This window comes from Melanerpes formicivorus, unplaced genomic scaffold (assembly GCF_026170545.1).
Source record: "Melanerpes formicivorus ecotype bairdi unplaced genomic scaffold, bMelFor1.0.p_v2 SCAF_57, whole genome shotgun sequence".
Classification (NCBI taxonomy): Eukaryota; Metazoa; Chordata; class Aves; order Piciformes; family Picidae; genus Melanerpes; species Melanerpes formicivorus.
Genome location: NW_027142409.1, coordinates 1,883,280 through 1,896,096, shown reverse-complemented (window position 1 = coordinate 1,896,096; position 12,817 = coordinate 1,883,280). Strand labels below are relative to the sequence as shown.

General features: G+C 49.3%; 1 long non-coding RNA gene across 1 annotated transcript; it reads left to right on the top strand.

Moving 5' to 3' along the window:
- Positions 1-818: 818 nt before the first annotated feature.
- On the top strand, positions 819-2,925 carry LOC137452667 (uncharacterized). The gene is made up of 2 exons (XR_010990137.1): positions 819-2,079; positions 2,247-2,925. It is a non-coding gene; the product is annotated as an uncharacterized lncRNA (long non-coding RNA).
- The last annotated feature ends 9,892 nt before the right edge of the window (positions 2,926-12,817 follow it).

Genomic DNA, 12,817 nt, shown 5'->3' with positions numbered 1-12,817 from the left:
CCATATCCCTCTTGTAATAGGGGCTCCAGAACTGGACACAGTACTCCAGGTGGGGTCTCACCAGAGCTGAGTAGAGGGGGCAAATCACCTCCCTTGACCTGCTGGCCACACTTCTCCTGATGCAGCCCAGGATCTGATTGGCTTTGCGGGCTGCAAGTGCACACTGAGAGCTCATGTTGAGCTTTTTGTCCATCAGCACCCCCAAGTCTCTCTCCTCGGGGCTGCTTTCCAGCCAGTCACTGCCCAGCCTGGATTTGTGCCTGGGATTGCCTCGACCCAGATGCAGGACCCTGCACTTGCTCTTATTGAACCTCATGAGGTTGGCTTGTGCCCACCTCTCCAGCCTGTCAAGGTCCCTCTGGATGGCCTCCCTTCCCTCCAGCGTGTCTGCTGCACCTGTTACAGTTTGAGCTGGGTGCCCCCCTGTAATGTTTACTTCCTGTGTCCAGAGGTCCAGCCCAGAGGGGTGGACACAGGAAATTATGTAGTATTTCATACCATAATCCTTTGCACCCACTATAAGATCCAGTGCGGAGTCTAGCACTATCTCTTTCCTTCCTCCTCTTTCTGCCGGTAACTGGGGGAGATGTCTCCTGGCTTTGGGCCTGGCTAGGCCCAAGGCCACGGGGGGATGGGCAGTCTCAGATCTGGCCAGCTGAGACTAGCCTAGCAGTGGGAGGGGGAAGAAGGAGCCCTGGGGGTCTCGGGTGTACCCTCAGGTAGGGATGGGATCTCTCTGGGTCTGTTTGGGAATTTTTCTTTGTCACTGTGCTTTTGCTTTTCTGTAAAAGTTCACTGCTTTCTATTTAAACTTTCCATCACTTTTGCAATCCGTTTGTCTGAGTGTTTATTGTTGCCGGGGTGGGGAAGGGGGCTGCCTCAACCCAGCACATTCTTGGTAGCAGAGGATGGTTAAGGTGGGCAGAGGATCTGCCCCCAACCCCTTTACATTCTTGGCGAGCCAGGCAGGAGTAGGAGTTGGTTATTGTGGCTACTCTGCAGATTGTATTGCAAAAGATAAGAGAGTTTAAATTTAGTTCTGGGCGTCGTTTTGGTTTTTTGGCAGTTGGGGGCTCGTGTTGTTGTTGGGGCGAATGTGTCAGTACTTGTGGATTGCAGGGGGACTCCTGGTGCGTGGCCGGTGGCAGAGAGTCCCTCCTGCTATTTCAAGCAGGGGTGGTTCTTAACCATCGGAATGGGGGCACCGCTTGAGAATGCGGGACCTGCCTTACCCCACATTTATTCTCTGCGGAGCGGTAGAAGCGGCAGGGAGTGAAGTGGGGGAGGAGCAGTGGCGAGCAGGTCAAAGTCAAGTCCGCTCTCGCTGCGGGGTAGGGCCAGCCACGGCGAGCGGGCGAGCTCGACTCCTTATGGACGAACGGGGACTCCAGCTGAAAGCTGTTCCCAAGGGCCCTGAGGACGTGCTGATGGCTTTCGCTGGAGGAGGCGTTTGAATGCCCGAGGGGTGGAGGCGATTTTGATTCTGTACCGCGGCGGCAGAGGTGGGTGGAGCCCTGCTGTGTGCTCGGGCGGCGGCGGGTCCGGCCGTGCGCTCGTAGCGGCGACAGCGGTCCCCGGCCATCCACTTGAGCTGCGGTGGCGGCGGGACCGGCCATGCGCTCGGAGCGGCGACGGCGGTCCCCGGCCGTGCGCTCGGGCTGCGGCGGCGGTGAGCATGGCCGTGCGCTCGGGTTGCGGTGGTGGGTCCGGCTGTGCGCTCGGAGCGGCGCTGGTGGCCCCCCGGCCGTCCACTCGAGCTGCGGTGGCGGCGGGACCGGCCGTGCGCTCGGAGCGGCGGCGGCGGTCCTGGCCGTGCGCTCGGGTTGCGGCGGGGCCGGCCCTAGTCTCTTCCCCGACTTTTTCGGACGAGTTCTGAAAATGGCGCCGAGCACCTGGCTCCACCTCCCTTCTTCTCTCTAGGTTGTGGTGCAGCCCCTCCCTCCGCCAGGGGAGGGTTAAGTTGTTGGATGCTGGCACGTTTTGGTACGTGAACGCCTAGTGGGAAGGCGGTGTATCCTGACATGCATCTGTAGAGCCTCGGGCCGCGGCTGGAAGCGGTCAGCCCTGGGCTTGGGATAGGTCCGTGCAGGGTTATGAAAGGCTCAGCGTGCTGTTTTCCTGGAGGGGTGGAGAAGCAGTTAGAGCCTGATTGTTCTGACTGGCTTGCCCCAGGGGTGGAAACATGCCGCTGAGTAAATAGAGATGGAAATAAAGGTTTGGTTGAGAAGTTGTGAGGTTCCTTCCAGGTGACCAGGATGTCCAACGGATCCATGAAGAGCTTGCACCGCAGAAGAGTGAACTCTGCATTGCTGAGAGGTTCTATTAGATGAGGGAAGAAGAACTGGAATGGACGGACACTAGAGCCTGAATGAGAGACTGTTTGGGTGGACGCCCAGATGAAGATATGGACTTTGCCGAACATGTCATCGGAAGATTTCTGATTAAATGATGTGTTTGGGTGCAAAGATTGTGGTATGAAATAAGGGGTGGCGTGTTACAGTTTGAGCTGGGTGCCCCCCTGTAATGTTTACTTCCTGTGTCCAGAGGTCCAGCCCAGAGGGGTGGACACAGGAAATTATGTAGTATTTCATACCACAATCCTTTGCACCCACTATAAGATCCAGTGCGGAGTCTAGCACTATCTCTTTTCTTCTTCCTCTGTCTGCCGGTAACTGGGGGAGATGTCTCCTGGCTTTGGGCCTGGCTAGGCCCAAGGCCACGGGGGGATGGGCAGTCTCAGATCTGGCCAGCTGAGACTAGCCTAGCAGTGGGAGGGGGAAGAAAGAGCCCTGGGGGTCTTGGGTGTACCCTTAGGTAGGGATGGGATCTCTCTGGGTCTGTTTGGGAATTTTTCTTTGTCACTGTGCTTTTGCTTTTCTGCAAAAGTTCACTGCTTTCTATTTAAACTTTCCATCACTTTTGCAATCCGTTTGTCTGAGTGTTTATTGTTGCCGGGGTGGGGAAGGGGGCTGCCTCAACCCAGAACAGCACCACACAGCTTGGTGTCATCAGCAAACTTGCTGAGGGTGCACTCAATGCCACTGTCCATGTCACCCACAAAGATGTTGAACAAGACAGGTCCCAGGACTGATCCCTGAGGGACTCCGCTTGTCACTGGCCTCCACTGGGACATGGACCCATTGACAGCCACTCTTTGGGTGCGGCCATCAAGCCAATTCCTTATCCATCTAGTGGTCCACCCATCAAACCCATGTGTCACCAGTTTGGAGACCAGGATGTGGTGCGGGACAGTGTCGAAGGCTTTGCTCAGGTCCAGGTAAATGACATCAGTTGCCCGCCCCTCATCTATTAATTTTGTCACCTGCTCATAGAAGGCCACCAGGTTGGTCAGGCAGGATTTGCCCTTGGCAAAGCCATGCTGACTGTTCCCAATCACCTCTTCACTATTCTTCTGAGCCAGTAGTGCCTCCAGGAGGATCTGCTCCATGATCTTTCTGGGCACAGAGGTGAGACTGACTGGCCTGTAGTTCCCTGGTTCCTCCTTCTTACCCGTTTTGAAAATGGGGGCAATGTTTCCCCTTTTCCAGTCTGTGGGGACTTCCCCAGACTGCCATGACTTTTGAAATATAATAGAGAGGTGTTTCGCAACCTCATCTGCCAGTTCTCTCAGTACCCGTGGGTGTATCCCGTCGGGTCCCATAGACTTGAACATTTTCCAGTTCTTCAGGTGATCACAAACCTGATCTTCACTTACAATGGGCAGTTCTTCCTCTCCGTCCCTGGCATTGTCTTCCATAACATCAGGAGTGCGGCTAGAGGCCCTTGCAGTGAAGACTGAGGTAAAGAAGTTATTAAGTACCTCAGCCTTTTCCTCATCACTTGTGACCATGTCACCATTTTCCTTTCTGAGGGGGCCCACACCTTCCCTAGTCGTCTTCTTCCCATTAATATACCTGTAGAAGTTCTTAGTGTTCCCTTTAATCTCCCTGGCTAGATTCAATTCAAACTCTGCTTTGGCTTTCCTAACCAGGACTCTTGCTGCTCGGGCAGCTTCCTTATATACCCACTGTTCTACCTGTCCTTCTCTCCACTTCCTGTAGAATTTCTTTTTAAGTAATAGTGTGTCCAGTAGCTCCTTGCTCATCCAGGCAGGCCTCCTAGCATTCTTATCTGCTTTTCTCTTTGTTGGTATACAGCGCTCCTGGACACAGAGGAGGTGGTCCTTGAATACTGACCAGCTGTCCTGGGTCCCTCTTCCCTCCAGGGCTTTGTCCCACGACACTTTGGCCATCAGATCCCTGAAGTGATCAACGTCTACACGCCTAAAGTCTAGGGTTGTAAGCTTGGAATACTTCCTCCTGATTGCCCTGAGGATATTAAATTCAACTGCTACATGGTCACTGCAGCCAAGGCTGTCTCTGAGCCTCACATTGCTTACCAGCCCTTCCCTGTTGGTGAGAACGAGGTCCAGCATAGCACCATTTCTTGTTGGTTCCTCTACTATTTGGAGGAGGAAGTTGTCTTCTATGCAGTCCAGGAACATCCTGGATTGCTGGTGCCTTGCTGTGTTGTCCCTCCAGCAGATGTCCGGGTGGTTGAAATCACCCATGAGGACCAGGGCTTGTGACCTGGAAGCCGCTTCTATTTGCCTGTGGAGGGCCTCATCTGCTTGGATCTGCTGGTCAGGTGGCCCGTAGGAGACCCCCACAGTAATATCTCCTTCCCCTGTCCTGCCTTTCATTTTAACCCATACACTCTCAACCAGCTCATCATCCCGCCCCATGTGGAGCTCCACGGATTCCAACTGGTTACTGACATAGAGGGCAACACCTCCTCCTCTCCTTCCCTGCCTATCCTTCCTAAAGAGTTTATACCCATCTATCCCTACATTCCAGTCATGGGATTCATCCCACCAAGTTTCAGTAACAGCCACTATGTTGTGGCATCCCAGCAGCACAGTGGCCCTTAACTCATCCTCTTTGTTGCCCAAGCTGTGCACATTCGCATAGAAGCACTTCAGCTGGGCTGGCCCTGTCCTCCTCTTGTGACAATTCCCCTCGGTTTCCACAGAATGTCCTGGTGGATCATTCGTGGCTTGCCTCAGGGCAGCAAGTTGAGAGCCCTTACCAGCTCTCCTTCTCTCTGCTGCTGGTGAGCTGCCCCTCTGTTTGTCACCGGCCAGCAGGAGACTATTAACCCCTTCCCCCTTCACATCTAGTTTAAAGCCCTATCAATGAGCCCTGCCAATTCCTGCCCCAGGATATTCTTTTCCCCCTCTGGGACAAGTGTGTCCCATAAGTTGTTTTCAGTTCTGGTGCCTTGAAAACCAATCCATGATTGTGGAACCCAAAGCCCTGTCGATGGCACCAGCCCGAGCCATGAATTGATCTGTCGGCCCTTCCTCAGTGTTTCCTCATCCATTGCTGACGTTAGAGGGATAGTTGAGAACACAACTTGAGCCCCTGATCCCTTTAGCAGTTGCCCTAAGGTTCTGAAATCTTTTTTATAGATTGTGAGCCTCTCATTGTTACATCATCACTACCCACCTGAAAGACCAGAAGTGGATTGTTGTCTGAAGGACTCACGAGGTTAGGAATTTTATCTACAATGTCTTTTTCTTGGGCACCAGGGAGGCTGCTGACCTCTCTATGAAATGGGTCTGCTCTGCATATTGGGCCCTCTGTTCCCTTCAGTAGGGAGTCTCCTATAATGATGACCCTACGAGGTTTCTTTTCTGGGTAAGTTTTGATGGCTGGCCTGAGGCAACCTGTCATTGGTGCAGCTTCTGACCTTCTTGGGTCCTCGACCTTACCAATGACCTGTTCCTCCTGCAGAGCCTCATACCTCTTCTGTAATTGCACTGTAGGCAGCGTGCTGCTCAAAGTAGCAGACTTTCTCCGTTTGCATTTCTTCCATTGGGCAGAGACATGTTCCCATTGGCCCTGCTCATGTGGGTTACTACAGGGAGGTTGAGAGGCTTGCTGCTGGGAAGGTATCAAATTCCCTGTTCCGCTAAGAGTTACCCCCTGTTCTGGTTTTGAAGAGGTTACCTTATGGGAATCGTCAATTTTCTGTTCGCCATCTCTTATAGCTCTTAGCCTTTCCACCTCTTCTTTTAGTTCGACCACCATGCTCATCAGATCACTGATCTGCTCACACCTAGAGGCAGAAGTTGTTCCTTCCATCCTCCATATCGAGTGCCAGGTTGCAGCACTCACTGCAGCCACCTACCTGAACATCTGCATGCTTGTGAGTGGTCTCTGTTTGGGTGCCCACTGTCCTTCTGTTAGCCTTTGCTCTAGTAGTAACCATCTTCCAGTAACCACCCTTTGTTGTGGTTTTTTTCTTTTTCTTTTTTTTTTTTTTTTCTTCCCCTGTCAGTAAGAAGGCGAGCTGCGCTCCTCAAGCTGCCTCCTCTCTTCAGACACGTTCTGGGTTCTGTTTGGTTTGCGCACGGTCTCCGTGGCAATCCCTCCCCCAGCTACATCACTGCCCTCAGGTACGTAGGCAACCCGAGCCCGCTGCCCCTCCTCCTCTCTTCAGGAAGTCCCGAGCCACCAGCCCCTTACCGCCTGAAAAGCAAGGGAATATATGTGTATATATATGACCTGTATTTCATTTTTGCTTGTAAATATATGTCGCAGGGTTGGGGGAAAGGCCGGGCCTTCTCCCCCCCCCCCGTAAGTAAAGGGAAGAAAATTGAAAGGAAAAAAAACAAACCACAGCTGGATTAGCAAGAGGAATGTGCTATATATTTACAAAGCAGTTTAGGGAACGCAGGGAAATATATACAGAATTTACAGTATTTACAATATATACAGAAATATACAACAGAGTGACACAGAAATGAGATTTCCCTCCTCTGATGAGGAGGGCTCCCCACCCCTGTATCCCCCCTCTCTCCCCTTTTCCCCAGAGAGGGTTAGAAAGAGAGAGGAAAAAAAAAGTGCAGGTCTTTCGTTTATAAACATTCAACCCCAATGTCCCCTTCCTTAAAGGGGCAGCCTCAAACGGTCACAATATAGCATATCCTTTTGCTTTTCCGACTGGGCTAGCTGCGGTTTCTTTCTTTTGTGGGGGAGGGAGAGCTAGGCCCTGTCTCAACCCACCACATATCTGGCACATCAACATGGGGCCTGTGATATAATTAGCTTGATTTATTGCCTACTTGAGTCGGACTAGCAAACATGAAGGTGTTTTGGATTTTGGAGCATCTGTTCTTTTCAATTTTTGGGGTCTAGATCTACAAATATTGTTTAGGTTTACTTCTCGATCAAATAGGCAAATATCTGATGCATAAATATTATTTATGGTTTAAGTATAAAATTCAGCTTCTCTATGACCGCTGTCTGGGGTTCTTTCGGCTTAGTAGATACGGAAATATGACTTTGACCACTCTGCCAATTGAGATAAGGGAGTTTAAGATTCCAGTAGGTGAAAGAGCAATTTTAAATGATGTCTGGGCTCCAAACCTGAATTTTTCGATGTGTGTAATCCTGCTGGTGGTGATAATTAATGTGTATTTGTTATATGCCCTGCACTGGGAGAAGAAGGTATCTAAGGCCTGTTTCATTATAAAGCATAGATCAAAAAGAAAGAAGCACAGCTCTGGCTCTGTTCCAGAGACTTCTAGTGATGAGGAGAGTGGAGAATCTGTATCAGTTAAAGATAAAGCTAAAATGTCTATCGGAAAGGCTGCTTTGAATGGTGCTGTTGCTGACTCTGGCAAGCAGCCAGGGGCTGTGGCAGCACCCAACATGGCAGCTCCCCCGTCTTCAGCAGCCATTAACGAGGCAAAGTAATTTCCTTCTCCTACAGCAGGACGGGAAGTGTCCTCCACAGCAGCTGATCCATCTCAAAACCTGTCAGCTTCTGTTAAGGCAGCTGTAAATTCAAATACGGCTCCAATTAAGCAAGTAGCAGTTTTAACAACAAGGAGTGGAAAGGCCAAAGATGATCCAGGAGCTGATGGGGGAGGACAGCAAGGTACTTCTGCTGGGGAGGAAGAGAAAATTTGTCTTAAAAACATAGCTGAGTTATTGAGATCATCAGAGGATCAAGATGCAGCTTTTGGTAGGACAGCAGCTAGCAGTGGTGGTTCTCAGCTTAAAGAGATCCTTGAGAGTGACAGAAAGATTATTTGGACAACAAGTAGAGGTAGAGGAGGAGAAGGAGGAAGGAGATGACCTTCAGGGATGTTCTTCCCCTCGTGAAGAGCTTAGAAACGTGCGCAAGTATTACATCAGAGCAGATAAGGAGCCAGTTCTAGCTTGGCTTGGTAGATGTTATGATACAGGTGCTCCAGCTCTAATGGTTGCAGACAAGTCAGCAGCTCAGTTAGGAACTCTCTCAAGGGATAATGGAATAGATAGACATCTAGGCAAGGTTCTCGGTAAGGTTAATCTGTGGATACGCCTTTTAATGGCAGTTTTCCTGAGATACCATTCCTGAGATGATCTTCCATGGAATCCTAAACCCTGGACTACCATAGATGAGGGAATTAAGCACCTGAGAGAATTTGCTGTTAGAGAGATACTCTATGGTGAACATAAAAATCTGAATCCTGATGAAATTCCTGTAGGAACTGGTCTTGCTGAAAAGCTCATCAAGCTTGCTCCTTCTAATTATGCAAACATTCTGGCAAGCAGAATTGTGTCAAGAAATTATGGTGGAGCTCCTCCTACGGTTGGCCAATTCAGTGATCAAATGAGGCAATCAGATGATAGCATGACACGTGTTTCTTTGGTTTCAGCCATTGAAACTATGGTGAAATAATTATTGCATGAAAGAGCTGAAGGATGAATTTAAAAACACCATATCCCAATTGGCAAAATGAGATAATTCCAATTCTTCCTCCAGGTGGATACAAGTTTCATCTATGAGGAATACACGTCCTCCAAGGAGGTCATTCCAAAGCAGATCAAACCAAAACAGACCACCAAGGCAGTCGTGTAGAACTATTTGGATAATTCTGCGTGATCAGTTTGGTGAGAACATGAACAGGTGGGATGGCCAACCAACTTCAAGTCTTTTCAGGAGACTGAGGGAACTGCAAAGAGGCAGAATCCGAGGTAGCAATACCAGAAGAGTAGCTGTTACTTCCACAGTTCCCCAGAGCAACTCTAGTAGCTCCAACAGTGGCTCCAGCTATAACAATGCACACTGTGTGCAATGCACATGTGGGCATGTTCCCCATAACTAGGGGTGCCCTGCCTCCCGCCAGGGGGAGGAGAGGGATAACAGAGATAATAGAATCTATTGGGATGTGTACATCCAGTGGCCTGGCACTTCACAATTTCGGAAGTACAGGGCCTTGGTTGACACAGGAGCTCAGTGCACCATAATGCCATCAAATTATCAGGGATCAGAGTCTGTAACTATTCTGGGAGTCACTGGTGGATCTCAAGAGTTAAGTAAGGTGGAGGTTACTATAAGTTTAACTGGTAAACAATGGAGGAAGCATACAGTTGTGACCGGACCTGAAGCACCTTGTATTTTGGGAATTGATTTTCTGAGAGAAGGGCATTTCAAAAACCCTAGAGGATACAAATGGGCTTTTGGAGTAGCTTCTGTAGAAATTTATGGACAAAAATTAAAGCTGTCTGTTAGACCTGAGCTTTCTGATGAACCTGCAGTTGTGGGACAACACAAGATACAGGACATTAAAGTGCCGGTTGCTTCTCAGACTGTGCATCACAGACAATACAGAACCAACCGTGACTCTTTGTTGCCCATTCAGAATCTGATTTGTCAGTTGGAGAGTCAGAAAGTCGTCAGCAAAACTCATTCACCTTTCAACAGTCCAGTGTGGCCTGTGCGAAAGTAGAATGGAGACTGGCGTCTGACAGTCGACTACTGAGCCCTGAATGAAGTGACACCACCTATGAGTGCAGCAGTACCAGACATGATGGAACTCCAGTATTAGCTTGAATCCAAAGAGGCCAAATGGTATGCTACCATAGACATTGCTAATGCATGTTTCTCTCTTCCCATAGCAGAGGAATGCAGGCCTCAGTTTGCTTTCACCGGGAGAGGAATCCAGTACACTTTCAGCAGATTGCAAATGGGCTGGATCCACAGCTCAGGCATCTGTCATGCAGTGATCCTTGATGCTCCGGAGAAAGGTGGTGCTCCAGAACACATCCAGTTCATCGATGACATCATCGTCTGGGGCAAAACTGCTGAGGAAGTCTTCGAGAAAGGTAGCAAAATCATTGACGTTCTTCTGGATGCAGGTTTTGCCATCAAGCGAGACAAGGTGAAAGGACCTACCACAGGGATTCAGTTTCTGGGAGTGCGGCGGCAGGATGGACGCCGACACATTCCAGTGGATGTGGTAAATAGAGTCTCTACCATGGTGAATCCCATGAACAAGCAAGAAACCCTACGTTTCTTGGGGATAGTGGGATTTAGGAGACTGGACATTCCTGGATATAGTCAGATTGTGAAACCTCTGCATGATGTGACTCGAAAGAGAAACCGTTTCCACTGGGGACCTGAACACCAAGCAGCCTTTGACCAGATAAATCAAGAGGTAGTTCAAGCAGTGGGTCTGGGACCCGTCCGAGATGGTCCGGACAGTAAGAACATTTTGTACATGGCTGCAAGTGACAATGGTCCAACCTGGTGCTTGTGGCAAAAAGCTCCAGGTGAGACACGTGGATGACCTCTTGTTTTCTGGAGTCGAGGTTATAGAGGTTCAGAGGCTAATTATATTCCAACAGAGAAAGAGTTTCTAGCTGCCTATGATGGAGTAAAAGCAGCTTCAGAAGCAATTGGAACTGAATCACAACTTCTCTTAGCTCCCAGATTACCAGTTTTGAATTGGATGTTCAAAGGCGAAGGTTCCACACCACATCATGCCACAGACTCAACCTGATCTAAGTGGATGGCTCTGATAACACAGAGAACTCGAATTGGAAATCTTGAAAGACCTCGTCTAGTGGAGGTGATTTCAAGTTGGCCTGAAGGTACCAACTGTAGTAAACATGCCGAGGAGAAAGTACCTCGTGCTGAGGAAGCTCGTCCTTACAATGACCTTTCTGATGATGAAAAGAAATATGCTTTGTTTACGGACAGTTCCTGTCATCTTGTTGGAAACAAGCGAAGGTGGAAGTCTGCAGAGTGGAGTCCAACACGCCGAGTTGCAGAGGAAAAGGACGGAGAAGGAGAATCCAGTCAGTTTGCAGTGGTAAAAGCTGTCCAGCTAGCTCTCGACGTGGCTGAACGTGAGAGATGGCCAAAGCTTTATCTCTACACCGACTCATGGATGGTAGCCAATGCTCTATGGGGTTGGCTAAAGAACTGGAAAGAGAATGTTTGGCAGAGGAAAGGAAAACCTATTTGGGCAGGTGAACTGTGGCAAGACATTGCTGATCTAATCGAGAGAATTCCAGTGAAAGCGAGACACATCGATGCTCACATTCCTAAGAGCAAAGCTACTGAGGAACAGCAACACAACCATCAGGCAGATCTAGCTGCAAGAGTTTCTCAAGTAGACATGGACTCTAATATAATCTTGATCTCGACTGGAAACACCGAGGTGAGATATTCTTAACTCGGTGGGCTCATGATTTGTCAGGACATCAAGGCAGAGATGCAACATCTCTGTGACAGACTTGTGACAGATCCATAGACATTTCCATGGATGCTATCACACAAGTCATCCATGACTGTGACATTTGTGCTGCTATTAAGCAGGCAAAGCGAAGTAAGCCCTTGTGGTATGGTGAGAGATGGTCTGTTATAGATGACTCCAGGTCATGCAGTCTCGGAGATGCTTCCAATCATCTGTATAAGTGTCGTGGAATTCGTGCTGATGTCGGTTTTGCTTTCTCTGTAGAGTCATTCTAATCTCTCCAGGCTCAGAGGTTACTGTCCTTTGACTTGTGACACATGCATACACCCTTTTTCTGCAGTCCGGACAGCTGTAATCTGTTGTTGATTAAACCTCTCCCAAGAGAGTGTATTCAGTTTCTGAAACAGCTAACAAATCATTTAAACAAATCCTTTTCCAGATTCTATTTCTATATTTTCAAGCAGGGGCACCTTAAAAGGTTCCCCTTTAGCTTCAATTACTGTTGCTGGGGTTTTTCCTTCTCAGCCCTCTTGGGAGTCTTTTATATAATTGATTTTTCTGCTCCCATATTGTGAGAGACTAATAAGTTTGTCTCTCTTGGTGTGAGTCAACAAAGATAAACTGATAGCAGAGCCACTGGAAAGAAGGTGGAAAGAATCCTGTCTACCAATCCTGGATGCAAATCAGCTTGTGATTGCATCGTGATAACACGGGACTACAACAGTGGACCCAGGGACCCAGCCATCACGCCTTTAGGACAAGATAATCTCCACCCATCAAGTACCCTGGGTAGGGTGACACGATGGTTTTTTACCACCTGTTTCCTGATGTGTAAGGAATGGGGGGGGGGCATGTCCTGATTGGAGACGGGGGAGACGGAGATTCCCCCCCCCTCCATCCAAAATCTTGCCCAAACACACAGCAATACACAGAACCTAAGGATTATTTCCTGCCACTGGAATTCCTGAGGGACAATATTTGAATACATACCTAAGGACTAAAAACTGTATAAAAGACTTGAGCAACTGCTGGTTTGTGGAGAGAAACAGAGGAGAAAAATGGGGAGAAAAATGGAGATGAATGAAAACACAGGAGACGGGCCAGGCCGCTGAGAAGGGAAAGCTGGGACAATGCTGCTCCGGAGAAAAGAGGCTGCCCGGATGACCACAGCTCTTCTCCAGCCAAAGCCTCAGCACCCTTTACAGACCCAGGCTGCCCAGAGGAGCCTCAGCACCATTCCTGTACCAACCCAACATCTCCCCAGAGGACCACAGCTCT